The sequence below is a fragment of the Chrysemys picta genome, chromosome 1, assembly GCF_011386835.1.
Source record: "Chrysemys picta bellii isolate R12L10 chromosome 1, ASM1138683v2, whole genome shotgun sequence".
In the NCBI taxonomy this organism is placed as follows: Eukaryota; Metazoa; Chordata; order Testudines; family Emydidae; genus Chrysemys; species Chrysemys picta.
In genome coordinates, this window is record NC_088791.1 from 262346657 (window position 1) to 262372215 (window position 25559).

Below are 25559 nucleotides of genomic sequence, written 5' to 3' on the forward strand. Positions count from 1 at the left end.
ATAGTGACCATAATATAATTAAATGTAATATCCCTGTGGCAGGAAAAACACCACAGCAGCCCAACACTGTAGCATTTAATTTCAGAAAGGGGGACTGCACAAAAATAAGGAAGTTAGTTAAACAGAAATTAAAAGGTACAGCGCCAAAAGTGAAATCTTTCTGAGCTGCATGGAAACTTTTTAAAGACACCATAATAGATGCTCAACTTCAATGTATACCCCAAACTAAAAAACATGAGAACCAAAAAAGTGCCACCGTGGCTAAACAAACTAAAAGAAGCAGTGAGAGGCAAAAACACATCCTTTAAAGTGTGGAAGTTAAATCCCAGTGAGGAAAATAGGTGCACAAACTCTGGCAAATGACGTGTAAAAATATAATTAGGAAGGCCAAAAAAGAATTTGAAGAATGGCTAGCCAAAGACTCAAAGTAACAGCAAAAAATGTTTTAAGTACATCAGAAGCAGGAAGCCTGCTAAACAAGTGGAGCCACTGGACGATCGAGATGCTAAAAAGGAGTACTCAAGGATGATAAGCCACTGCAGAGAAATTAAATGAATTCTTTGCATCGGTCTTCATGGTGGACGATGTGAGGGAGATTCCCGAATCTGAGCCATTCTTTTTAGGTGACAAATCTGAGGAACTCTCCCAGATTGAGGTGTCATTAGAGAAGGTTTTGGAACAAACTGATAAATTAAACAGTAATAAGTCACCAGGACCAGATGGTACTCACCCAAGAGTTCTGAAGGAATTCAAATGTGAAATTTCAGAACTACTAACTGTAGTCTGTAACCTATCATTTAAATTAGCTTCTGTACCAAATGACTGGAAGATGGCTAATGTGATGCCAATTTTTAAAAAGGGCTCCAGAGGTGATCCCAGCAATTATAGGCCGGAAAGCCTGACTTCAGTACCAGGCAAACTAGTTGAAACTATAGTAAAGAATGATATTGTCAGACATCTAGATGAACATAATTTGTTGGAAGAGCCAGCATGCCTTTTGTAAAGGGAAATCATGCTTTACCAATCTATTAGAATTCTTTGAGGGGGTCAACAAGCATGTGGAAAAGAGGGATCCAGTGGATATAGTGTACTTAGATTTTCAGAAAGTCTTTCACAAGGTCCCTCACCAAAGGCTCTTAAGCAAAGTAAGCTGTCATGGGATAAGAGGGAAGGTCCTCTCATGGATTGTTAACTAGTTAAAAGATAGGTATAAATGGTCAGTTTTCAGAATGGAAAGAGATAAATAGTGGTATCCCCTGATGGTCTGTACTGGGACCAGTTCTAATTAACATACATAAATGATCTGGAAAAAGGAGTAAACCATGAGATGGCAAAATTTGCACATAATACAAAATTACTAAAGATAGTTAAAACCCAGGTAGTCTGTGAAGAGCTACAAAAGGATCTCTCAAAACTGGGTGATTGGGCAACAAAATGGCAGATGAAATTTAATGTTGATAAATGAAAAGTAATGCACATTGGAAAACATAATCCCAACTATACATAGAAAATGATGGTCTAAATTAGCTGTTACCATTCAAGAAAGAGACTTGGGCTTGGTCTACACTACCCCCCCTAATTCGAACTAAGGTACGCAACTTCAGCTACGTGAATAACGTAGCTGAAGTTCGAAGTACCTTATTTCGAATTAGTTCAAACTTACCTTGGTCCACACTCGGCAGGCAGGCTCCCCTGTCGACTCCGCGGTACTCCTCTCGGCGAGCTGGAGTACCGCAGTCGACGGCGAGCACTTCCGGGTTCGACTTATCGCGTCCAGACTAGACGCGATAAGTCGAACCCAGAAGTTCGATTTCCAGCCGTCGAACTTGCCGGTAAGTGTAGCCAAGGCCTTGGAGTCATTGTGGATAGTTCTCAGAAAACATCCACTCAATGTGCAGCGGCAGTCAAAAAAGCTAACAGAATGTTGGGAATCATTGAGAAAGGGATAGATAATAAAATAAAAAATCATATTGCCTCTATAAAAATCCATGGTATGTCCACATCTTGAATACTGCATGCAGAAGTAGTTACCCTATCTCAAAAAAGATATATTGGAATTGGAAAGGATTCAGAAAAGGGCAACAAATTATTAGGGATATGGAGTGGCTTCCATATGAGAGAAGACTAATAAGACTAGGACTTTTCAGTTTGGAAAAGAGACAACTAAGGGGGGATGTGATTGAGGTCTATAAAATCATGACTGATGTAGAGAAAGTAAATAAGGAAGTATTAGTTACTCCTTCTCATAGCACAAGAACTAGGGACCAAATGAAATTAATAGACTGCAGGTTTAAAACAAACAAAAGGAAGTATTTCTTCACAGTGCACAGTCAACCTGTGGAATTCTTTGCCAGAGGACGTTGTGAAGGCCAAGACTGTAACAGGGTTCAAAAAAGAACTAGATAAATTCATGGTGGATAGGTCCATCAATGGCTATTAGCCAGGATGGGTAGGGCTGGTGTCCCTAGTCTCTATTCGCCAGAAGCAGGCATGGGCAATAGGCAATGGGTCACTTGATTACCTATTCTGTTCATTCCCTCTGGGACGCCTAGCATTGGACACTGTCAGAAGACAGGACACTGGGCTATATGGACCTTTGGACCCAATATGGCCGTTCTTATAATAGTCAAAATTGTAAATTTTGTCCATTAGGTTATTTTGTTTTTGACTTTACCTCCAGGATGTGCACAAATCTAAAATTTGCATCTGCATAGATTGTTGTTGGGTTTTTTTTGGTTAATTTCCTTTAAGTTAAAACCAGTCCTGATAAAGTGCAGTGGGGTCTTTTGCTGAAGTACATATGGTTGGAGGATTTGATATTTGAGCATATACGCAATCAGAGTTCATATGGTTGGAAGGAAAGTTCCTTTCTGAAGAGATCACACTGCTGAAAGGGATTTCTCTTTCACCGTAACCCTGAGTTCATGTTGCTCAAAGTTAGGCCTTTGAGAATCCCCACTGGTCACTGCTGTTATTTTAACAAATACTCTTTAAAAGCCCAGCATTCTGCACTGGTCCTTAAGAGTTCTAAAACTATATATTTTCAGGCATTAATGTAATGTGTAACATTAACAAATATTTGCAGAAAGGATGTATTCATTTAATAACTTTTTTGTTAACATGGCTAATAAATCAAATGTTTACTTTTTGAAAAGTGTTTTTCCTTAACAAGTATACAGTTTCCATGGAGACTGCCTCTAACATTCTTGTATTAACATTCGTAATCCCTGTTTCTTTTTGATGTATACCATGTGTCTCATTTCCAGGCATTTAATTCATTCCTATTTGATTAAGACACTATCAAAATTAAACATCTAAAGTATTTTACCTTATAGGGTGTGACTGACACAGGAAACTAAGACAAGATAAGGTTCTAATTTGTACAAGACTGTTACAGTTAGAACAGATAATTAAAGAGACTGCCATCTTCTGCAAATGTGATTCTCATTAACTGAGTCCTCATTCTGGTTCTGACACCCCATGAAAACAAATACAGAAAGCAACAAGAAAACACTTTTGCTGTTTCAATTCAGCATCACCAAAAGCCACAGAAATAACTGTTTCAATGAGAAGATGATTTGAATGATGGGCAAAATTCACAACTGGTATAAGCAGGCTCATCACTATTGTCCAAAAACAAAAGAGTCTGAAATAACCTTTTTTTTTAAAAGGTTTGCAAAATAGATGGCAAAAAATAAGAGCTAGTGAACACATAAAGACACACAAACCACCATTCCCACCATGTCAGTGCATAGTTTTGTAAACAGAGGTGAAAAAAGAATTCACTCTTTTAGAGGTGATTTAAATTTCACCACTACTAGGGCTGTGTCTACACTACAGAGCCTCTGCAGGCATAGCTATATGGCATAGCCTCCTAATGCAGACACAGCATATGCTAATAGGAGTTTTTCCCGTTCGTGTAGGTACACCACCTCCCAAATGTAAGGTTTGTCAGCAGAAACACCAGTCTATTGACATAGCTTCATTTATATTAGGAGTTCTGTATTGGTCAGGGATGTGGGTTTTTCATACCCCTGATGCACATAGCTATGCCAATATAAGTTTTCTGCTAGTGAATATAGTAGTGAGTGCACCAGATCATCCTGCAGGTAGCCATTCTCAGTAGGAGGAGACCAGATGTACTAATGAGTATTAGGTAGGTAGCTAGGGTGTGTATATTCATGCTTTTGCTGTATATGTAGATATGGCTCACAACTTTTGATGTAAATTTGGTACTGCTGTTATTCCCAATAGATTTAGTGAATGTTAGGGAGGTATGTATTACAGCATTACACTTCTTATATACTGGCACAGTATATTAGAACACTTTCCCATCTTCACAGTAAGACAGGAACCATGTGTCTTGCACTGTAAACTGGGTGAATTAGTTATTTTAGCCCATGAGTAGTATAGTTGTAGCATTTTCACATATATTGAATTTCAGGGACAGAGGGGTTGTCTATTTTTTCTCACACAAACATCCAAAGAGGAGCAGCTCCCTGACCAGAGTGGGACAGGAAGATAACTTTCTAGTTGTGAATATAGGAAGTGCCTCACTTCAAGCTTGAATCATTGCAAATTTATCTATTCCTAAGGTAAACAGTAGACTACAAATCTAACAAATTTGCTGAGTAGACAGCCTCTCCAGCCTGGTGTTAGGGGTGCCAAGGCTTAGCGTCCTGGGTGACTCAGTTGACCTGGGCTCTGAAACTTGTTCATCTGGGTTGTTTGTTTTTTGCAGTGTAAACATATTCTAAGTGTCATCTCCCTTGATATCAACCTCAGTGGTCACTTTGGTATAGAACAGCCCTACTGCAGTGAAGCTTGAAGGAGGAGGTTAGAATGCCAGTGGTGATAGTCATGCTCTAAATATAGCTAATTATGTCAAAAGATGGAATATATAATGAAAGCAAATGTTTTCTTTCATCAATTATATGGCCTGCCTGGTACAAATTGTTCTGAGTGGTAGATATCTAGTTTTTCACTTTATTTAAAAAAAAAAAAATCTATTGCAGGATATTAACATGGCCAGTCTGGTTGGCTGAATTAAGGATAGGAGATCCACATTAGGAGAAGCAAAAGACATCTTCTGGGTTTTGGTAAGCTTAACTATGATGCTGTGGGAACTCCTATCTACGGGTTGGAACCATGCCCCTGTGCTGGCTTGTAAAATCTAGCAGAAGAATTTACTAGGTTCATTTTTCATAGAAATTGTCAGTGTGGTTGCAACAGGACTTTACCAGCTCAAAATGTACACAAACTCTACATGAAGCATCAGTTACAGAATATGTGTGTGGCCAATTGTGCAATGTGGTCCATTGAGGGGGGGTTAAGAGGTAGCAGGGGAAGAGAGAAGTAGTCCCTTTCTGATCATGAGGGAATTTAGTGCCCTGAAGCATGAAGTTTTGGAATAGCTATACCATAATGGAAATATTTAAGTTATCCACCACATGAACAAATAACTGTTTGGGACAAGTGAAAGAGGAGACTGCCTATTATTCTTTATTCAGAAATATTTTCTTTTCCACAGATATTTATCTTATATTTTTAATTGGAAGTAGACTTTGGATATGTTGAAATCCAGTATAGCATTAGGAGACAATCCAGATTACCAGTTTGAAACAGTCATCAATAATATTGGCTAGTTGAAAAATGCCAGATATATTGCATCCACATGTACTAACTCCTTCTGCATTAAATACAAATACAATAAAGACACTAACCCAAGTAATTTGAATAAAATAGATGGGTGGGAGAAAAGGTAGTTGTCTAGCATCCTGAAAAATGTTAGTACACTTAAATTTTAAAAGTAAACATATTAAATAAATGTTGCTCTAAAATGTTTGTTTTTGCTTTTGATATGAACTCCTGTGCAATTTCAAAGTCAGTCTTCCCCTACACCTAGTACAGCTAAAACTGAGCGAGTATGTTTTGGCATTATGCACAGTTCCAGCTGAAAAGCACTGGAGCCACCAACTGTTCAAACAGAGCAACAGCTAGCTAGTTTTTCCGTCCTATAATGACTTATCAAACAAAATTCTAAAATATATTGAGAAGACAAATAATGTATACATAAACTGTCAACACTGCATTTCCTCTTTGTTGTTTAGAGACGGTGTTAACATCTGTTCTTATGATCAAACAGTCAAGTTTTCAGATTTGAAAAACAGATGTATATTTCAAATGACTTGACAAAATTCAGTTATTGATTTATCACTCTTATTTAAACTAAAACAAACAATTTAGATACCTGTTTTGTACTACTATCAATAACTTCATATTTTGTTTTTCATGTATCACCTTAATACCAACTAATTCATAATGAATTATTAGATTGCTTGTTTATATCAACATATAACATATCCCTTAAACCTAAATTGAAAATTTCTCACTCATTTGCAGTACTCCATTCATAGGTAATGGAATATTTCACGTCATGACCCACTGTATGAACAATTTAAGTATTTAAATTTTTTAAAGTAATTAATGCTATTGATGTATATAAATAAAATTCAATTGAAAATTGATCAGTCTAAAGAAAGTGTTCCAGATGCAAGAACATTAATATGTATTTTCTATATTCAGCTCTCTGTAACTCTCCCTCTCTTAAAGGAATAAGACTTCTTTTAGGTTTAGAAATTTTTCAAATGGGTCAGAGATCCAAGAAGATGATACTGAGATTTTATTTTCACTTTTTTTTTCCTTCCCCATTTCCTCACAGTGCTTATCTATGGGTCTAGTTACAGGGGCTACTAATCTGAGTGCTTTCACTGATTTCAACTGAGTGGTACCAATTGGAGGTAGGCAGTCAAGTTCCCTACCTATTTCAGGTGAGATTTGCAAAAAAATTGGGAGAGTCGGGGAGGATGAGCTCCCTCCTAAATTTAATCCTAGTGGTTAGTATACTCATCTAGAATGGGGGAGAGCCCTGGTTCATGTCCCTGCTTTGCCTGACCTGGAGAAGGGATTGAAAAGGGATCTGCCATATTCTGCTGAGTGCTATGGGATATTCTGAGGTGGAGCAGGGGGAAGGATGGAAAGGAGAGAGAGCAAGAGAGTGACTCTATGGTCTAGTGGTTAGAGTACTCACTTGGGAGGTGGGAGACGAGGATCCAATTTCCCTGCTCCAGTCACAGGCAAGGCATGGGATGGGCTGCACCACTTGACTTGAGCTGGGGCCCAACTTCCCAAGGGGGATGTGGAGCTGCCCGACACGGGTCTTGGCTCACCCCCTGCCCTCTTTCACTTGCGGGAGGTAGGAGATCTTCCCCTCAGTCTTTTTCGGCTTCTTGACCAGAGCCGTGGAGGGAGACAAGGGCTGGTTCATGGATGGTGCTGGAGGAGCACTGCACATGGAGGCCATGGTGCTCAGCGCGGAATTGGACTGCTGGTCTGGTGCCAGAGTGAGTGCAGAGTCCATTAGGAGCGCTCTTAGATGGACATCACTCTTTTTGTTGTAGGATTGAAGGACTTGCAGATATGTCACTTTTCACTTGTGTGACCCTGACCCCCGGCTGGGTCCCATTCAGGACTAATGGAAAGTTTGAGAACTACTACTAAGGGTAACTAAGAAAACTACTAACTATGGATAACTATTTTATCCAATTTCAAAGTTTGCAAGAACAGAGAAGGAATCAATGCTAGCCAAAGCAGCAGACGTTCTAGCACCGTCACTGGTGGCAAGAAGGAACTCAGGGTGGGGGGGGAGCCGGCGGTGCCTCTTACACCGTACCATGTGGGCACCACTCCAGAGGGTGCCAGAGCCAGTTCCATACAGATACTGCTGAGAAAAACTTCTGGCACGGGTGCATGTGGTGAGCACACACACCTAATATGGAATGGACATGAGCAAGCACTCGAAGCAACACTTTTCACACAAAAAAAATCATTTTTGAAAAAATGATCATTTTTCAAAGAAGAAACTTTGGGTGAAAAATTTCAACCAGCTCTAGAATACACAAATTAGTTGGAGGGGAACAATTCCAAAGTAGGAATGTGACTCTCAGATTACAATGAATATTTAAATGTTTTAGTCAATATGTTCATTCAGCACTGCTTGTTTTTATTCAGAGTGATTTATATTTCCCCAATGGAAATCTTTTTATGTGTCCTCTGAAAGACTTTTTATAATCATCAAACATTTCTTAACTGAATACAAGATTCAGAAATCCATTGTCCAGGGTAATTGACTGTGTGTGTGGAAGTCATGTTCTATCAATTCAAAGCTGTTAAGATATGGGGAAAATCATCTTTTGGACAAAAAAACATAGCAATAAAAAATTACCATGCTATTATGACAGCAGTCTGCAAACTATCATAAGATTAATTCAGTTACTCTGCTTTCTTGACTAGAGGAAGCAAGTACACAAATATGTTATGTATAGATGATAAACCATTTGAAGATACTGAGGTAGTGTTAAATATTCATCAATTTTAGTGAGTTAGGTCCAGATCCACAAAGGTACTTAGGTCATAGACTGAGACCATGCAGAAAAGTATGCATCTCCTCTTTTGTAGATCTTCTGCTTCTCTAGGGCACACATGTCTGCCGGGAATGCAAATTGGGGTGTTTGCCTCAGACTCTGTTTGAGAGGGCTCCCAACCAAGTGGTGCTGCAACCCCACTGAACTTTGGCTCGGTGGTCCCTTTGCCACAATGGAGGGGTGGCCAAACCAAACCTGAATGGCATAGCAACCCTGCATGCCAGATCGCAACATACAGAGCAGTGAGCCAGGCTCAGCCCCATGGGACAAGAGCTGAGCCACTGCTGCAGGTTGAACACTCTCCAACCTCTCTGGCCTCCATTAAGTGGTAATTTTTTTGGAGTGGGGGTGTAGGGGGAGGCTTAATTTCAGATTTTGCCTCAGGTACCCCAAAATCTCTGTGCACCCCTGACTGTGTGGCCTGATTTGGTAGGCATGCTCAGAGGGCACCTGCTAGATGGGGTCCCATTCAAAATCTACCCGGAGAAGACATGGTAGCCTTATAATTTTTATCCCACTGGTTAGAGCATTCCTCTGGGATGTGGGAGACCCAGGTTCAATCCTCTCATCTGCCTTAAAGGGCAAAAAGCAATTGAACAGCAATCTCCCACCTCTCAGGAGAGTGGTCTAACTACTATGGGATAGTCTGATGTGAGGGTTACCTAAAATTTTTCCCATTGAAGCTGTTTCACAGTGTATAAATACTTAAAAAGTCATTGAGACCGTGAGAATGGTTTTGCAACCTGGTGGTTAGGGCACCCCCTAAAGGAGGTGAAAGACTCCGGGTCCAGTCCCTCTGCCCCCACAAGTCTCATCACTTATCCAAAGTGCAACGACTTTAACAGGAAAGAACGAGGGAGCCACATCTGTATATCCCATAGTTAAGTGGTTAGAGCACTCGCCTGATCAGATTTGAACACAGGTCTCCCACTTTCCCCCCCCCTCCAAGAGAGAGGGGGTAATTGAACCAGAGTCTCCCACATCCTTAGTGGTGCTCTAACCACTGGGCTAAAAGTTATAAGGTGGGCACTAGCACCACCACTTCCAGCTGCCATTTTATGTGGAGAGAACAACTTAGGTACCTAAGCTACCAGATTCCAGGAGAGGAGTTCCCAGCTGAGGCTTACAAGCAGAGACAGGCTGTGCTCCAGAGAGAGTTCTATCTTCCTGAGGGGGTGGGGACACACTTCTCTCCTCCATATCTGCTGTTGGCTAGTTTAACAGGAAGCCACCTACCTTGCTGGCTTTGTGGATCACATTCTAAGGGACCTAGCCTTCCCTGTTCATTGTACAGGAAGCCTAGGCACGTAACTCAGGCTTTGTAGATTGCAGTGTTGTTCCAGTGGTTTTCTAGGCACTTAAGTCTCTTTGTGGCTCTGGGCCTTAGCTTTTTATAATTATAAGTGGACTATTTCCAAAATTCAGCCATATATATTTGGCTTAATATGAACTTAAGTGTTACTGGAAAAAATATAGTGTATTACACCATGAAGAAATGGAAACAAAAAGAAATGGTAGTTTAGGCTTCAAACCTTCAATTACTTTAAATTACAAAATATTTATTTAAAACTAAAGATCTCAAGTGAAATGATGATGTCCATAGATCTTTACATAATATAAAAAACATTTGATACATACTACATACAAAAACTATATTAAAAGAATATTAAAGTTGCAAAATAAATTTAGAAAATACCAGGAGAAATAGTCTAATTACATGATCAGACACAATCATCATGTACAGTGAAATGGAACATAATGAAGACTGCATAGGCAACAGAGGTGTTAAGGTTACCTCATTATAGCTACTGCTATACACCACCTATAAGTTATTGGGGCTGAATTTTCAAAGGGTCTGCATAAATTGAATGTTTATGCCTGCAATACCACAAATGAAATTTATACCTGCTAAACACTGTAAGAGAAACACACAACTAAAGTAAAAGCAAGTTTACCTTCTGGACACACGACATTCACAATCCTGCTGATAAGCAATTGTGTATGAGGTAAACCAAGGAAGTCAAACCTGAACCACAAAGGCAGGGGATATTAATGGTTAAATGAATATGCCTTTGCAAATAAAAATAGAAGTAGTGGCAAAAGAGAAAGAAGGAATTATTGATTCCCCCACCAAAGATTCTACCTGAACATTGGTAAGGCATATTTTCTACATAGAAGAGAGTAAAAGTTATTTTACTAGACTTACACTATGCTAAGACAGTATTTTTTATAATTGTTATAATTGAAATAACTTATGAACAAAAACAAGCGAATCAACACAAAGAATGTATTGTTTGATCACAGGAATTTGTTTTTTAAAGTATAAACATGGAATAGTCTCTCTAAACTTACTCCAAGACCAACTCAGAAACAAGACCTCACCTCACAAAAACAACACCACATGCTGAATTCAATTTTCAAATCTCTGCATCTCAATAGGACACCCAAACTCACATTAGGGTTTTCAGTTCAGAACTTCAAATAGTTATTTGTATGCCAGACTTGGGATTTGACTTAATAAAGGTGATAAACTTTAAAGGTGATAAACTTTGAAAGTTTGGTACATTCTCCACTGAAACATTCATGTTAACAAGTTTGTTCATGCCTTTTCACTTCAGAGGACACACTTTTCTGTCATTTAATGCACTTCTGGATACTGCACTGCATCCCAAAGATAGGTCTGAAAAAATGTTTGTGGTGCCATTTGTATGGGGTTATGAAATGCAGCTTGATAGTTTAACCTAAATATTTTCTTGAGTGTTATATTTAAGACTAAATGGTCAGCTGGCCAAGAGCAACATAGTGCCCTAGAGAAGCAGAAGATCTACAAAAGAGGAGATGCATACTTTTCTGCATGGTCTCAGTCTATGACCAACTTCTGCATAGAGAAATATTTGAACATTGGAAGAAGTTAGAGAACAGCTTTGTCACAGAAAATCAATGTTCTGCTTAGCAGCTATGGAGGTTAGGGGCGGGAGGAGCAAAGGGCATCCTGAGATCAAGCACCTTTGTGAGAAGAGGAAGATCAGGAATTTAACCATATTCAGGGTGTGTACCAATACCTGGAAGACAGTGCTGGTTAACTGCAAAACTAATGGGAAACAGGGTTGAACCTGGTGACTGGAGCAGATGCTGTTGATGGGTAACAAGAGACTAGGAGTCAGGACTAATGCTGCTAAATTGGGGAACACTCAAAGTGAGAGAGAGAAGGGTCAAAAGCCTTTTGCTAATACTTGGGTAATGGAAAAGAGTAGGGTAGAAATGCATTTAAAGGTACTAGACAAGCCACTGACCTTCTCTCTCTCATAGCATCTCTCCTTAATAACATTAACTAACGTGGTGCAACCCTCAGAGAATACATCACTAACCTTGGACAACCACAAAACATCACTGTTAATAAATCCTTTTTACATTTTACCTTTGTCAACTGTGGTCTGGATTATTATTAGAACTGTTCAAAAATGGGACTCACTCCCGCTCCCTGTAGAAAAATTTACAATAGTTACTGTGTTGCCTCGTGCTCCCATCATCCTCTATCGGCCAGGATGTCTGGTTGAACTGAATCTCTCATGATGCACCACAGTCTGCCTTCTTGATGAAGGGAGACAGTGATCATGGGAGATGAAGTCCAGGCGGGGACACCTTTATTCCTTTGAGGCATCTGATTTGAATTAAAATTTCAGTTTCCAGCCAAAATATTTTAGATTCTAGGTGTTTATATTTGTGAAAAAAAATCAGAATTTTCTGCAGAGAGCAGACTTTTTTGTGAAAAGTTTTTAATGACAAACACAATATTCTGTTAAAAATCTTGATGAAATTTTCAACCAGCCCCGAGGTTTATTATGTGCTACCACTAGAATAGCACAGAGAGGCCTCAACTAAAGTCAGGGGTCGACGATGCAAGGAGCTGTACACATACCTAAAGAAACTTGAGTAATTTGTGAAGTATCATCTCCATTTTACAGGTGGGGAAACAGGCAGAGAAAGAAGTGTCTTTCCCAAGGTCAAATGTACTATAGAGCAAGGTTTCTCAACCTGTGGATCAGGACCTAATATTGGGTTGCCAGAATGTTTCAACCTAACATGGCAGCTCCTGTGGCTCCTGTCCCATGGGGCTGGCTGGGCTTGCCTCCCTGCTCCAGGCACTGCAACCTCTGGGGTCCCAGCACCACTCAGGTTTAGTCCAGCTGTTGTGATGATGGAAGTCTGGGTAGGCCAAATTTGAGTGAGTGGCACTGCAACCCCATGAGCCAGGTCACAACTCCACTCACACAAAATGTGGTCTAGTCAGGAGGGTGGGAGCAAACCGGAGTGGCGCTGTGACCCAGGAGGTTGCAACACCCAGAGTGGAGAGCCAAGCCCCACAGTACAGGAGTTGCCACTGTGGAGTGAGGGCTAGGCAGGACTAAGCCCTCCCAGAGGGCAGGATCTGATGGAGGCCCTGGGGTAGTTTCAAACCCCAGACTATTTACTGGGTCAGGACAGGCCATAAATATTGATAAAAGGGTCTCAGCCCCAAAAGGTTGAGAACCACTGCTATTAGGTAAGTCGTCCAGGAAGTGTAGTGATCTCACACTTCTTATACACTCTTTAAGCAATCAGTTTGTCTTCCTGCAAGGTGCCGCATGCTGGGATAGAGAAAACAAAAGGAGCCCAGGACAGACTACAGCTAGAAAACAGTAAGAAGTTTTTCACTTGATTTCTGCACCAGTTTCCATTCTTAATAAAGGGCTTATATTAAAGCCAGTCTGCTCATCAGTAACAGACTACATCCCATGGAAAGTTTACAATAGTCAGGATGTTAACCCACATCTCCTATGTACCAAGAAAGCAGAAGCAACACAGACTGCAGCCTCAACAGAAAGTTGAAATGGTTAAAAGTAAATTGGACGTTTAGGAATGATTATACACCACACTTATCTCTACTTACCTTTAGGCATGCAAACTATTTTAAGTACCACTTATTGAATATATGTTATTATGCAAATACCAGCCCATACGTGCAGTGGCCTATGTACACACACAAGCACAATATATTAGGATGGGGTAGTGTGGGGCTCTATCACTAAAAGCCTAACAAGGCTCAGCAAAAGTTGTAAAGAAAGCATGTAACTGTCCTAACTCTGTTAATTCTTCACCATTTTCATTTATTTGTATAGTGTATCCCCAATCTCTACCCTCCATCTGCTTGTGTTTTCAGAGTGCAAGCCTTTCATGGCAAGGGTTGTCCACAGCTGATGTCCAGGTCTTCCCTTGCTTCAAGAAGGCTCAATCAGCCTTCTCATGCACAAGGGTAAGCCACATTGTTCCTACTCTCTTATAGACAAGTTTCTGTACTCAGGTCCTTGGGAGCCATTGCCTTCTAAACAAGGAAGAACCTCTTTACCAGGGCAGATGGGGGGAGGGGTGTCTATCTGCTTTTTCCTTTTATTTCATGTTCCTCTCCTGATCTTTCCTTCCTGCTGAAGCATTTCTGAAAGGTGCTGCAAAGTAGAGATGATTAATACCTGTTGGGTCATTTTATTAACCTCTTCCTGCACTAGCCTGACATTATACACCTCATGTGAGGACATGCTATATCAACACACAGCTGCTACAATTATTTTTATTAATAACAGCCTGCTTCACGAAATCCTTAATTGCGAACAATTGATATAAAGTGCGACTGTGAAAACAGATGACATTTCCCAAAGGTTTGAAGCAACTAGATAGGTTCAGTAGTTTATTTGTATCCGTTTTCTCAGCCCCCACAAGGACAAGGAACTAAGGTCACTTTTATATTCAGCTAGTTGTTGGCCTGGTGTATTTACATTCAAGAAAAGGTTAATATTGAAACAGTACAAAATTATCAGCGAAAACACCTCAAATGTTCAGCTGCATTTTGAAGCGACTCTCAGAGATATATTTTTGGAACATTTGTAAAGTAAGTGCATAAGTAAAAACTCTAGAAAAAAATTGGCATGCAACAATTTGAAATTGGAATATTTAAAGTTGAACGATGATTCCAGCACATTAAATGTAGTCACCTATAGAGGTTTTTTTTTTTTTTTTTTTTTAAATGCCTTCTTTATTTCAAATTTCAGTTAAGGACCATAAGCATTTGTACATTCACAGTAAGATAGGCAATACATAGCACATGATTTTATCATCATTAAATGTGGGTAACATGAATAAATACTAGTATTTATTGCCATCCTATGATAAGCAATTCTAGCTAAGTTCCCTAGAACCTAGGAAAATATCCTCTGGCACTCCACAGGAACAGAAATGCAAATTCTAACTGCACTTCCCCCAACAAGTCATTTATCGGATCTAAAGCTAGTTGGGCACTGAGGCATCACAAATGTATCAAGATTTTAGAACTGTATTAACGGTGTCCATTAACTCACTAGGCTCGTAGAATAACGGTGTGAAAAAAGCAGGACATGCTCGCTTTAAGAAATAGTTGGAATCCTAAACTGACATATATCTGACTTGGTATTTCCTAGAAAAATAAGTGCTTTTACTTATAGTTTAAACGTTTGGTAATTGTAAGCGTGTGTACAATTTTGGCACACAGAGGACAGTGATTTGGCAGTTCCAAGCAGTTCAGCCTATGACTGATGTGTTGGTAGGTAGGGTGTGGACTGAAGTCAGGTAAAGGTCATTTCAAAACTGCAGGGAGAGGTCAGTCTGGTATGCTCAGTCCAAAACTAGGTGAGAGTCACCTTACCATAACAGTAACATCCCATAATACTAAAACTTGTTCTGCAACAACTTGGATTGACAAGATTTAGCAGTTGTGATTTGTGTGTAAGTATGGACCAATCAGAGAAGGTTTGAAGGTGATTGGCTTATTTTTCAATCCGACTATTAGTGTATGTATCCTCCAATCAGAACAGGCCAAAAACTGTATATAAGGCAGAAAGCAGGAAGGCAAAAGTCAGTTAGGCTAGGAGGAGGAGAATATCCAAGAAACCTAAGAGCAAAGAACAGCAAGGAAGACAACCTGAAGGAAGAAGCAACTGCCGGGTGACAGCAACAGCGGGCTTCTGGGACTGAGCAGAAAAGGATCCTAAGAGAGAGCAGAAAAGGATCCTTAAGGCAGAGCAAAGAGAAAGAAAACTACAGTGAGTAAGCATGTCAGCCATAGTATAGAATATAGACTAGAAATAGGGTTAATGAATGTGTATGCTTGGGTTAAAGATGTCTTTTTATGATGAATGTTACCTTCTTCTAGATGTATAAAGTTTAGGGTTAATTAAGATTGCTCTTATGTGTCCTGCATATGACTGATCACCGTGTGCAGAACATAATCACTTAAGCCATTCCAACTGTATGACATTAGTTTTGGGTACTCTAACTTGTATACCTATGCTAAGGTAGCTACATTTATTTTTTAATTTAGGTTTAGATTAATTGTATTAGGAAATACTGGTTACACTAAATAAAGAAAAAGTACTGCCTGGATGCCAATCCTTTGAATGGAAGGCTGTATCTGTGTCTTCCCCTAGGTGAACAGATTTTAGTCTGTTCTGGGGAGTTTCCCGAAGGGCATAGGATCCTTGGTAAATCTTGGCAAATTCTCCCCCTCCTTTTACCTTGCAGGAACAGATTAAAAGGCTAACATTTGGGAAACTCAGAAGTAAGCAACAGAAGGGCTACTCTGGGACTGCTGAGTCTGTTCTTGGGGTAACAAAGGAGAGTAATATAATTAATGCCAAGCACCATAGCTTATGGAAAATAGATCCTGTCAAACTAACTTTGTATTTTTTTCATGAGATTACAAGTTTGGTTGATAAAGGTAATAGTATTGATGTAATACACTTAGATTTCTGTAAAGCATTTGACTTGGTACCACATAACATTTTGATTAAAAAACTAGAAGATATAAAATTGACATAGCACTCAGTAAGTGAATCAAAAGCTGGCTAACTGATTGGTCTCAGTGTAATGGTAAACGGGGCATCATTATGGAATAGGTATGTTTCTACTCAGATCCTGCAGAATCAGTTCTTAGCCCTATGCCAAGGGTGGGCTAACTTTTTGGCCTGAGGGCCACATCAGGGTATGGAAATTGTATGGTGGGCCATGGATGCTCATGAAATTGGGGGTAGGGGTGCGGAAGGAGGTGAGGGCTCCGGCTGGGGGTGCAGACTCTGGGGTGGGGCCAGATATGAGGAGTTTAGGGTGCAGGAGACTCCAGGTTGGGGTGCGGGGGGGTGAGGATGAGGGTTTGGGGTGCAGAAGGGGGCTCCAGGCTGGGACCGAGGGGTTTGGAGGGCAGGGGCAGGCGGTTCATCACTGAAGGTCTGCAGATAACACAAAATTTGGGGGAGTTGTTAAATAATGAAGCAGAGAGGTCATTGATTTAGAGCTGTGGTGAGCAGTCTGCAGCCCGCATGCGGCCCATCAGGGTAAGGTGTTTGCAGGCTGCGGGATAATTTGCAGATGTTGACCGTGTGCAAGCACGGCCCCGCGCAGCTCCCAGTGGCCGCGGTTTGCTATTTCTGGCCAATGGGAGCTGCGGGAAGCGCCAGCCAGCATGTCAGACTGGAAATTTTTAACAGTGAGGATAATTAACCATTGGAACAACTTACCCAGGTTTGTGGTGAATTCTCCATCACTGACAATTTTAGAAAAACACATCTAATCTTTATTTTAAAAGACCTGCTATAGGAATTATTTTGAGACGAATTTTATGGGCAGTGTTATATAAGAGTCAGACTAAATGATCACATTAGTCCACAGCCAGGCCACCTTACACTAGGAAACCAGTGGCTCTGTCCTCCTGAATGCCCCGTTACTGATACACATTCCCTCAGTTCCACCTTGCTCTGAGCTTTTATTAACCCCTTCATGGACAATGTGGCAGGCAAGCAAGGAATACAAGATCAGCAAAGGAATTTCTTAATCACAGTCACTTTTTCCTAACCACAGTTATTTAAGCCAACACTACTCGATATTTGCAAAGAGTTGCAACTAACGAAAACGGTCCTGATATGACCCACCCATCTTAGTCTGACCTTGCCCCTTCTGCAAGTCTAAGGTCTAATCAACATTACAGGCTTAGGCAGGATCTTGTCTTCTCTCTCCAATCCCATCTTATCAGGGAGCTGTGATGGGTTGCCACCCCTGGAGTGCAGTCTGAGAGCTAAGAGAAACCGCTGCGCGCGCCCCTCTAACCAGTCAGTTGGGCTGGCCCTGCCCACGCTGCTTTCCTTGGCTGGAGACACAGCCAGCCTTACCCAGGCCCTGTTATCACCCAACATGACAGCAGGTGGTGTTACACAACCAAACTGAGCTACCTGAGTGTGCGTTACCTAAGCCACCTAAGTACAAACAGCAGATCCCAGCCAGTTTCCCAGCTCTCAGGCATGTACCCCTCTCTGGAATATAAACCCAAAATTATATAGTCTTGCACTGCACAGGGATAGGTGTACAGTGTAAGATCATTAATATATCCACCCCTCCCTCAGCATGGAGAGGAATATGCACACTTCTGGTAACCAGAGATTTTCCCCCAGACACTTCACTTTAAAGACACACTGGTTTAGGTTAAAATATAAACCAGTTCATTAACTACAATAAAGTGATTGTAAGTGATAGGAAACAGATCAAAGCAGATAGCAAATAAACAAAAACACAAACTAAACACACTAGATAGATTGATATGAATTAGCAGCTTCTCACCCTGACTGATGATAGAAGCAGGCTTGCAGATTCTCAAGGCACAAGCTGCACTTGCTTTGCAGGTTGGGCTCCCCAGGTTTTCATACACAAGCTAGACGTATATCCCTTTAGCCTGGGTCCAGCACTTCCCCCAGTTCAGTTTTTGTTCTTCTGGTGTTTCCAGGAGTCCTCTTGTGTGAGGAGTGAACAACAAATGAGATCACTCCCAGCCTTATATAGCTTTAGCATATGGCAGAAACGAGGAGGTTACTCACCCTGTGCAGTAACTGACGTTCTTCGAGATGAGTGTCCCTGTGGGTGCTCCACTCTAGGTGTTGGTGCGTCCCTGCGCCTTCACTCGGAGACTTTTCGTAGCAGTACTCGTACTGGCCACACATGCGCAGAGGCTGCCCCCCGCAGTGAGTCTAGGATAATAGTGCGCATGCGTGGCCAATCTCCTCAGTTCCTTCTCTACAACGGAGGCCCCCCACTCCGAAGTAGAGGGGAGGAGGGTGGGTAGTGGAGCACCCACAGGGACACTCATCTCGAAGAACGTCAGTTACTGCACAGGGTGAGTAACCTCCTCTTCTTCTTCGAGAGATGTCCCTGTGGGTGCTCCACTCTAGGTGACTTAAAAGCCGTGTATCTTAAGGAGGTAGGGACTTCGGATCTGATAGGAACGCCGTTGATAGTACAGCCCTGCCCAAACGTATATCAGATAGAGGGCCTTGAGTAAGGGCATAGTGTTTAACAAAAGTGTGCTCAGAGGACCAGGTAGCTGCTTTACAGATATCAGCCAGGGGAACTTTGCGTAAGAATGCTACAGAGGCAGCCATAGATCTAGTGGAGTGTGTTCTGATGCCTTCTGGAGGTGTAACTTTCTTCATCTGATAGCACAACCGGATGCACTGAGAAATCCAGTTCGAAAGTCTCTGGGTAGAAATAGGTGTACCTCTGGAACGCTCCGCGATGGAAACAAAAAGTCTGGAAGAATTTCTAAAAGGTTTGGTTCTATCCAAATAGAAGGACAAGGCCCTGCGTACATCTAGTGTATGCATTGAGGCTTCGAACGAGTTTGCATGTGGCTTCGGGAAAAAGGTTGGTAAGTGAATCGGCTCATTAATGTGGAACGAGGAGTGTACTTTAGGAAGAAAATTGGGGTGTAACCTGAGGGTAACCTTGTCTTTGAAAAATATCGTATATGGTGGGTCTGCCATAAGAGCTGCTATTTCTCCTGCCCGCCTGGCGGAGGTAATTGCCACTAAAAATGCTGTTTTCATCGAAAGGTGTAAAAGAGAACACGTGGCTAGGGGTTCAAATGGTTGTTGGGTTAGGCAAGAGAGAACTAGATTAAGGTCCCACGGGGTGGTGGGTGGTTTTATGTCTGGGTATAGGGTTTGGATTCCCTTGAGGAAGCGCTTGGTGATAGGATGAGCAAATACGGAAGTACCCTCAATTTTGTCATGAAAAGTTGTAATAGCAGCTAAATGGACTCTGATGGAACTGGAAGAAAGGCCGGATTGCTTAAGGTCCAATAGGTAGTCAAGTATGAGCGGAAGAGGTGCTGACGTGGGACTAAGTTGTTTAGTTGAACACCAGTGTGTGAATCGTTTCCACTTACATAGATAGGTGGTGCGAGTAGATTGTGTTCTGCTATGCAGGAGCACTCTTTGAACTTGTTCAGAACAATCTAGTTCATTTTGGGAGAACCATGTAGGAACCATGCTTTGAGGTGGAGCACGGATAAGTTGGGGTGGAGAAAACGGCCGTGTTGTTCTGATAGGAGGTTCGGAATGAGAGGCAAGGGGATTGGTGGTCGAATGGACATTTTGGTGAGAAACGGAAACCAGGGCTGTCTGGGCCATGATGGGGCAATTAGGATCACTTTGGCTCCATCTGTTCGTATTTTTATCAGGACCCTGTTCAGAACCGGTATCGGGGGAAACGCATACAGTAAGTTTTGGTGCCATGGGATCATGAATGCGTCTCCCAGGGAATGTTTGCCTAGCCCTGCTCTGGAGCAAAAATTGGGACATTTCTTGTTTTTTGCAGTTGCAAAGAGGTCTATTACTGGGTAGCCCCAAATGCGGAATATGTCGCGAATGATGTGCTCGTTTAATTCCCATTCGTGATCCCACGGGAAATGTCTGCTTAGTTCATCCGCTGTGGTATTCATCACTCCAGGAAGGTAGGCCGCTGATACCCGGATGTCGTTCGCAATGCACCAGTTCCAGAGTTTCATAGCCTCTGTGCACAGGGACTGGGATCGAGCTCCCCCCTGCCTGTTCACGTAGAACATGCATGCAATATTGTCTGTCATTATGCGTACGTGTTGGTTCTTGATCAGTGGTAGGAATTGACGGCACGCATTGCGAATGGCTCGAAGTTCTAGGACATTTATATGGAGAGAGGTCTCGGTTGAAGACCAAACTGTGTGGTGAGACATGTGTGCACCCCATCCTGTCAGAGATGCATCGGTCGTCAGTATGAGGGATGGAGCCTGCTGAAGAAAGGGGACTCCAGAGCAGAGGTTGGAGTGAATTGTCCACCACTGTAGAGAATCTTTGACTCGGGCAGGTATGGAGAGAGTCTTGTTTAGAGGGTGCACATTCGGTCTGTACACCGTGGCCAACCACGCTTGGAAGCACCTCATATATAGACGTGCATTTTGAACGACGGAGGTGCACGAGGCCATGTGACCTAGTATTTGTAGGCAGTCCCGGACAGTCACCTGGGGACTGTTGCGAATCCTTGTGGCTAGTTGACTTATAGAATTGAAGCGAGCTGGTGGGAGAGATGCCAACCCCGTCCGGGAGTCGAGGTATGCCCCTATGAACTCCAGATGTTGGGTGGGGTATAATGTGGATTTGTTTTTGTTTACTTGCAGGCCTAAAGATAGGAAACAATCGATGGTAAGCCGTATGGATCGGAGAGCTTCGTCGAACGTTGAAGCTTTGAGGAGGCAATCGTCTAGGTAAGGAAATATTACGACCCCTTGTTTTCTGAGGTAGGCTGTAACTACGGCTAGGATCTTGGAAAAAACACGGGGGGCCGTGGACAGTCCGAAAGGGAGAACCCTGTATTGGAAATGTGTGGAGCCGAGAGTAAAGCGTAGGAATCGTCTGTGGGATGGGTGTATAGTCACATGAAAATAGGCATCCTGTAGGTCGAGGGCTGAAAACCAGTCGCCCTGCTCCAGCGCTGGGATTATAGTGGTGAGAGTGACCATCTTGAACTTTTGCTTTTTGACAAATTTGTTGAGCCGCCTGAGGTCGAGGATTGGTTGCCATACCCCATTTTTCTTCTCTGTTAAGAAATAATGGGAGTAAAAACCCTTCCCTCTGTGTCGTTCTGGCACAGTTTCTACTGCTCCCAGTTGAAGGAGATGCTGCACTTCTTGGAAGAGTAGTTGCTCGTGAGATGGGTCCCTGAAGAGGGACGGGGAGGGTGGGTGGGAGGGAGGGAGAGGAAGGGAATGGCGTATCCAATTGTAACTACCTCTATGACCCATTTGTCGGATGTAATTTTCTGCCATTGATGAGAGAATGGTCGTAGGCGGTGTCCAAAAATAGGTGTGCCGGCTGAAGTGGGAACGCTGTTTTCTAAACCCTCGACCAATGCTTCAAATCTGCCTATTAGTTGGAAGGGGTTGCAGCGCCCCTGTAGAATTAGGACGACGACGCTGGAATCTTGGTCTTTGGCGTCGTTGTTGCTGTTGTTGTTCCTGTGGTCTATAGAAGTGTTGTGAAAATGTGGGGTAGCGTGGTCGGTGATAAGGTTGATATCTATATTGTCGTCCTCTGGTCGCAGGTGGCTGGAGGCCTAGGGACCGGAGGGTTGCTCTTGCGTCCTTCATCGAATGCAGCATGTTGTTTGTGGTGGAGGCAAAAAGTTTTTCCCCATCGAAGGGAAGATCTTCAATGGTGCTCTGGACCTCTCGAGGGAAGAAGGAGGAAGAGAGCCATGAACCTCGTCGCATGACCACTGCTGTGGCGGTCGACCTTGCTGCAGTGTTAGCTACATCGAGGGCCGCTTGGAGAGCGGTGCGTGATATGGTTTGTCCCTCGGAAACCAGAGCTGTGAATTGTTGTTTCTTCTCTCTGGGATGTGATCAATAAAATCCATGAATTTATTATAGTTTTTGTGGTCATATTTTGCAAGGACTGCGGTATAATTAGCTATGCGAAATTGTAGCATCGAGGATGCATATACTTTACGGCCGAAGAGGTCCAGGCGTTTACTGTCCTTGTTGGCTGGGGTGGAGCGGGCGTACTGTTGTTTGGCCCTCTGGTTTGCTGTGTCCACTACCAATGAGTTTGGCGCTGGATGGGTAAAAAGGAATTTAGAGCCCTTTGAAGGAATGAAGTACTTCCTGTCCGCTTGTTTACAGGTAGGTAGGCTAGTGGCTGGATTCTGCCAGATGGATTTAGCGGGTTCTAAAAGGGCTATGTTGATTGGTAATGCCACTCTAGAGGAAGAAGAGGGCTGCAAAATGTCTGTTAGTTCATGCCGTTGTTCAGTGACTTCCTCTAAGTTAATTTTCAAGTCACCTGCAGCTCTTTTAAAGAGGTCTTGGAATTTGGCATAGTCATCCGACGGGGTTGGAGGAAGGGGAAGTAAGCCTTCCTCAAGCGTTACGTCGGACTCTGCTGGAATAGGAGCAGGACTCAGTTGCTCCTGGGAGTGTGACGGTGCTGCCTGGTATCTTATGTCACTGGCAGGTCCGTCACGAGGCAGTGCTAAACCGGTGTTGCGCCTGGTCGAAGTGCCGTAGCGCATGTGTTCTCGGGGGTACGATGCCCATGGTGCCCAACATTGCCAAGGTTGTGGGTAGGGCATAGGTGTTGCCATCCAAGGGTTCACTCCCCATGGGGCAGGATACTGAGAACAGGCTGAGGTAGGTTTTTTGTAACCCCTGTTGATCTGGGTCTGGGAGTCTTGAGAAGGAGAAAAAACTGCCTGTGGATCAGTTTCCTCCTCACTGGAGGAAGGTTGTTCTGATCCTGAATCCAGCATTGGAGAAAAACAGGCATTTATCAGGGGAGACTGCAGAATAGGTGAGACCAATAGATCTGCTGTCTGAGTGAATTGAAAAGGTGAGGCTCCTGCATGAGGTGAAAGCTGCGGAGGAGGAAGTTGCCCTGAGGGAACATTCCTCTGAGCAGGGGGTTTTCCTTTGATCTCCCTGTCAGCCTGTGCTGCGATTGCCGGTGCCGTGGTAGGTGTCGGGGGACAACATCAGCCCGCACAGGGTCAGGCAAGGCTGGGAATGTCGGCACCGTGTTAGTCTCGGTGCCGAACGGTGCCATAAACGAGGCAGGCAACTGAAAGCCTGAAGCCTCGGCACCGGAGCTTCGCGCCGCCGCCGCAGCCTGAGGCGGCTTTCGTGCGGTGCCTGAGGAGCCCGGCTCTTCAAAAGTGCTGAGGGGAGGAAACACAGGCAGGGAAACTGTTGACCTGCCTGAGGCACTTTTGTGCCTCACCAACTTCTTTGTTGGAGAGGGCTGCCCCTTTTTTGTAGCTTTCTTCAGTTTTTTTGAAGCAGGGGGGCTGTGGCGGGCAGTAGAGCTGGAGTCGGCTCCTGGGTCTGAAACTGACCCGATAGACTTCTGCAGGAGGAGCAGTTTCAGTTTAAGCTCCCTGTCCTTTCGTGCCCTGGAACTGAGTTTGGTACAGTGGGCACATTTTTGGGGAATGTGTGTTTCCCCCAGGCATTTTATACAATGAGAGTGGCCATCAGAGAGTGGAATAGCATCCTTACACGTAGAGCAGCGCATAAAGCCTGTGGAGCCAGGCATGGTAGAAGCGGCTGCGGCTGAGAGAATTTTTTTTTTTTTTTTTTTTAACAGATAAAAGAACTAATGAACTACACTAACAAGAACTGACAACAAACTAACTACTAGAACAGGTAATAGTAACAAAGTGAGGGATTTCCTAACGAGTCTGCTGAGCTCCGTCTCAGGCCGGGGACGGTAGAGAAGGAACTGAGGAGATTGGCCACGCATGCGCACTATTATCCTAGACTCACTGCGGGGGGGGGGGAGGGGCAGCCTCTGCGCATGTGTGGCCAGTACGAGTACTGCTACGAAAAGTCTCCGAGTGAAGGCGCAGGGACGCACCAACACCTAGAGTGGAGCACCCACAGGGACATCTCTCGAAGAAGAACCTTTGTTCTGAATTCTGTCCCAGACCAGCTTGTGGAAAAACACAGGTACCCAAAATGGAGTCCAGCATCACGTGGTCACATGCCCTTGCAGAGTCATAGCAGCCATTACTTACAGGCTGTCTGGAGCATTCTCAGGAAGGCTCATCAGGTGGGGCATAAGCTTCTCTTAAGACTGATTATTTTCCCCTAATGGCCATTACTCTGAATGGGCCCTTCACAATCAGCTATTTAGTGTGAAAGCATCTTGCCTAGTGGGCATCACACAGGTGTGACTACATGTGAAATAGATACATAGTCAATATTCATAATTTCAGATACAAAAATGATACATGCAAATAGGATAATCAACTTTTCCATAGACACCTGACAAGACAAACTGTACAAAATGCATCATAATTATGCCATAATCATATCACTATGAAGAATATGGGGTGCAGTGTCACAGAAGCATCCCTCCCTTAAATACAGTATCTGACCCTCTTTGCCATGTGCCCAGATTGCAAAATTCCAACTTCCATCTATGCAAGTCCCTCATGAAGAAAGCCATTTTTTCCTGAGGTGGGCCAGTTTAAGTGTAATTCAAAGTTTGATGGCTGTGTCACAGGGGCCTGCCCTTTCAGGGGAGTCAGGGACCAGCCTACCTGTGACAGGCTCTGCTAAGGAGAATAAGCCAGCCAGATCCACATCTGAGTATTAATTACCTACGTGGCTAGGCAGCAATTAGTTAAGGAAAACCTTGATCTAATACATTCTTATGAAGGCCCACCCAAGAAGGCCCAAAATGCATAGAAGCTCTTGAGGAAAGGGACTTCTCAGGGGAGCTGGTTAGAGAGTTCACCTAGGATAGGTGCTCCTGGAGCGAGCAGGTTCTGAGAGGGCTACAAGTGGTATAACTCTAGGAAGGCCCAGTCCCAGCAAAAGGACCTTTCCAAATAGTTTCAAGAGGTGTCGAAGTCATTAGGGAACTACATACTGCTCCAAAGAAGAGCTGCAATCGTTTGATCTCTTGAGGGGCCTCGAGTCCAGAGAAGGAATCCTTTCCCAGAAGGCGGTCCTGGGTCAAGCCGGCTTTACTTGTTAAGAGCCTGGACATGGAAGATGGATGGATTCACGTGGGGAAGACAGATTAGTATTAACTTCCCCCCCCGCAACCTGCATTTAGGACACTTGAGGTTAACTTGCAAGCTAGATCCCTGATGGGGCACTGTTCACTATATATAAGCATCTTTGAACTTACTGATAGCCCATAAGGGGAAATT

The 25559-nt window shown here is 43.0% G+C and overlaps 1 long non-coding RNA gene across 1 annotated transcript; it reads left to right on the top strand.

The window, feature by feature from the left end:
* The first annotated feature begins 15386 nt into the window (after positions 1-15386).
* Positions 15387-22280, top strand: LOC135980828 (uncharacterized). Its single transcript, XR_010597731.1, has 3 exons — positions 15387-15592; positions 21022-21108; positions 21945-22280. It is a non-coding gene; the product is annotated as an uncharacterized LOC135980828 (long non-coding RNA).
* The last annotated feature ends 3279 nt before the right edge of the window (positions 22281-25559 follow it).